Source organism: Phocoena sinus, chromosome 4 (genome assembly GCF_008692025.1).
Source record: "Phocoena sinus isolate mPhoSin1 chromosome 4, mPhoSin1.pri, whole genome shotgun sequence".
Taxonomy (NCBI): Eukaryota; Metazoa; Chordata; class Mammalia; order Artiodactyla; family Phocoenidae; genus Phocoena; species Phocoena sinus.
Genome location: NC_045766.1, coordinates 109,501,850 through 109,505,896, shown reverse-complemented (window position 1 = coordinate 109,505,896; position 4,047 = coordinate 109,501,850). Strand labels below are relative to the sequence as shown.

Here is a 4,047-nt window from a genome sequence, read left to right as displayed (position 1 = left end):
ACGCTCAACCACTGTGCCACTAGGGAAGCCCTATTATTAGTTTTTTAAGGAACCTCCATACTGTTTTCCATAGTGGCTGTATCAATTTATATTCCCACCAACAGTGCAAGAGGGTTCACATGCATGACACACTCTCTAGCATTTATTGTTTGTAGATTTTTTGAGGATGGCCATTCTGACAGGTGTGAGGTGACACCTCACTGTAGTTTTGATTTTCATTCTCTAATGATTAGTGATGTTGAGCATCCTTTCATGTATTTGTTGGCAATCTGTATATCTTCTTTGGAGAAATGTCTATTTAGATCTTCTTGCCATTTTTATATTGGGTTTTTGTTTATTTGATATTGAGCTGCATGAGCTGCTTGTATATTTTGGAGATTAATCGTTTGTCAATGAATCACTTGGAAATATTTTCTCCCATTCTATGGGTTCTCTTTTTGTATTGTTTATGGTTTCCTTTGGTGTGCAAAAGCTTTTAAGTTGCATGAGGTCCCATTTGTTTATTTTGTTTTTATTTCCATTTCTCTAGGAGGTGGGTCAAAAAGGATCTTGCTGGAATTTATGTCATAGAGTGCTCTGCCTATGTTTTCCTCTAAGAGTTTGATAGTGTCTGACCTTACATTTAGGTCTTTAATCCATTTTGAGTTTATTTTTGTGTATGGTGTTAGGGAATGTTCTAATTTCATTCTTTTAAATGTAGCTGTCCAGTTTTCCCAGCACCACTTATTGCAGAGGCCGTCTTTTCTCCACTGTATATTCTTGCCTTCTTTATCAAAGATAAGGTGATCATATGTGTGTGGGTTTATCTCTGGGCTTTCTATCCTCTTCCATTGATCTATATTTCTGTTTTTTTCCAGTACCATACTGTCTAGATTACTGCAGCTTTGTAGTATAGTCTGAAGTTCGGGAGAATGATTCCTCCAGCTCTGTTTTTCTTTCTCAAGATTGCTTTGGCTATTCAGGGTCTTTTGTGTTTCCATACACATTGTGCAATTTTTGGTTCTAGTTCTGTGAAAAATGCCATTGGTAGTTTGCTAAGAATTGCATTTAATCTGTAGATTGCTTTGGGTAGTAGAGTCATTTTCACAATGTTGATTCTTCCAATACAAGAACATCGTATATCTCTCCATTTGTTTGTATCAGCCTTAATTTCTTTCATCAGTGTCTTATAGTTTTCTGCATACAGGTCTTTTGTCTCCTTAGGTAGTTTTATTCCTAGGTATTTTATTCTTTTTGTTGCAATGGTAAATGGGAGTGTTTCCTTAATTTCTCTTTCAGATTTTTCATCATCACTGTAAAGGAATGCAAGAAATTTCTGTGCATTAAATTTGTATCCTACAACTATACCAAATTCATTGATTAACTCTAGTAGTTTTCTGATAGCATCTTTAGCATTCTCTATGTACAGAATCATGTCATCTGCAAAGAATGACAGTTTTGCTTCTTCTTTTCCGATTTGGATTGTTTTTATTTCTTTTTCGTCTCTGATTGCTGTGGCTAAAACTCCCAAAATTATGTTGAATAATATTGGTGAGAGTGGGCAACCTTGTCTTCTTCCTGATCTTAGTGGAAATGGTTTCAGTTTTTCACCATTGGGAATGATGTTGGCTGTGTGTTTGTCATATATGGCCTTTATTATGTTGAGGTATGTTCCCTCTATGCCTACTTTCTGGAGAGTTTTTATTGTAAATCAGTGTTGACTTTTGTCGAAAGCTTTTTCTGCGTCTATTGAGATGATCACATGGTTTTTATCCTTCAGTTTGTTAATATGGTGTATCACAGTGATTTATTTGCATATATTGAAGAATCCTTGCATTCTTGGGATAAACCCCACTTGATCATGGTGTATGATCCTTTTAATGTGCTGTTGAATTCTGTTAGATAGTATTTGGTTGAGAATTTTTACATCTATGTTCATCAGTGATATTGGCCTGTAGTTTTCTTTTTTGGTTGCACCTTTCTCTGGTTTTGCTATCAGGGTGATAGTGGCCTTGTAGAGTGAGTTTTGGAGTGTTCCCCCCTCTGCTATATTTTGCAGGAGTTTGAGAAGTATAGTTGTTAACTCTGCTCTATATGTTTAATAAAATTACCCTGTGAAGCCATCTAGTCCTGGGCTTTTTGATGTTGGAAGAATTTTAATCACAATTTTAATTTCAGTGCCTGTGATTGGTCTATTTATATTTTCTATTTCTTCCTTGTTGTTTAGCCTCCATGTGTTTTTATTTTTTACAGGTTTTTTCCTGTAATTGATATCTAGTCTCATAGCATTGTGGTTGCAAAAGATATTTGTTATAATTTCAATTTTCTTAAATTTATCAAGGCTTTCTTTGTGAACCAAGATATGATGTCCTCTGTAGAATGTTCCATAAGCACTTGAGAAGAAAGTGTATTCTGTTGTTTTTGGATGGAATACCCTATAAATATTAATTAAATCCATCTTGTATAATGTATCATTTAAAGCTTGTGTTTCCTTATTTATTTTCTTTTTGGATGATCTGTCTATTGGTGAAAATGAGGTGCTGGAGTCCCCTACTATGATTGTGTTACTGTCAATTTCCCCTTTTATGGCTGTTAGCATTTGCCTTATGTATTGTGGTTCTCCTATGTTGGGTGCATAAATATTTACAATTGTTATATCCTCTTCTTGGCTTGATCCCTTGATCATTATGTAATGTCCTTCTTTGTCTCTTGTAATAGTCTTTATTTTATTTATTTATTTATTTTTTCCTGTATTTATGTTTATTAAAAACTGCCACAAACAAACAAATCCTGTACAAAAAGCAGCCATGGCATCGATCACTTTAAAATCATAATCTTGAGAGACACAATTTGCTTAGGACTCCACCATCTTCTAACTTAGCCATGTAGTCTTCCTCTGCCACGTCTTCTTCTTCTTCATTACTTTGAAATAGTAGTCTTGAGAGATATTATCGCCTAGGACCCCCTCTTCCTCTGCCTCGGCCACATCCTCTTCCTCGTCCTCAGCCTCTTCCTGTAACAGCTTCCCTTTTCTTAGACTTCACCTTTGGTTCAACATCCACGACAAGTGTATCTAGAGGTAACCTGTCTGGCAGAATAAAATATCAAATGTTATTTCCTCAAATACTCAGTGTTTCCAGCTGTACAGGTTTTTTGTTCTTCAGGGTCATTTTCACAGCTTTAAGATGTGTATTCATAGGCTTCCCTGGTGGTGCAGTGTTTGAGAATCTGCCTGCCGATGCAGGGGATACGGTTTCGTGCCTCGGTCTGGGAAGATCCCACATGCCGCAGAGTGGCTGGGCCCGTGAGCCATGGCCACTGAGCCTGTGCGCCCGGAGCCTGTGCCCTGCAATGGGAGAGGCCACAACAGTGAGAGGCCTGCGTACCGCAAAAAAAAAAAAAAAAAAAAAAAAAGATGTGTATTCATGCTGACATCTACACCTGTGATTGTTCCATGGACCTGTGTTCCATTCTTTAATTCAATGGTTACAGTTACGTGACTCAATCTCATCAAAATTCTCACGAGCTTCATCCTAGCGGCGCCATCATCCTTTTGGCCCGATAGTACACAAAACCCAACAACCGAGCGCCGACTGGCTATGAATATCAATAGTCTTTATTTTAAAGTCTATTTTTTTTCTGATATGAGAATTGCTACTCCAGCTTTCTTTTGATTTCCATTTGCATGGAATATATTTTTCCATCCCCTCACTTTCAGTCTGTATGTGTCCATAGGTCTGAAGTGGGTCTCTTGAAGATAGCATATATATGGGTCTTGTTTTTCTGTCTATTCAGCCAGTGTATGTCTTTTGGTTGGAGCATTTAATCCATTTACATTTAAGGTAATTATCGATATGTATGTTCCTATTAATGTTTTCTTAATTGTTTTGGGTTTGTTATTGTAGGTCTTTTCCTTGTCTTGTGTTCCTGCCTAGAGAAGTTCCTTTAGCATTTGTTGTAAAACTGGTTTTGTGGTTCTGACTTCTCTTAGCTTTTCTGTAAAGGTTTTAATCTCTCTATCGAATCTGAATGAATTTCTTGCTGGGTAGAGTAATCTTGGTTTGTAGG

The 4,047-nt window shown here is 36.8% G+C and overlaps 1 pseudogene; it reads right to left on the bottom strand.

Moving 5' to 3' along the window:
* Positions 1-2,873: 2,873 nt before the first annotated feature.
* LOC116753530 lies at positions 2,874-3,517 on the bottom strand (annotated as a pseudogene).
* Positions 3,518-4,047: the final 530 nt, after the last annotated feature.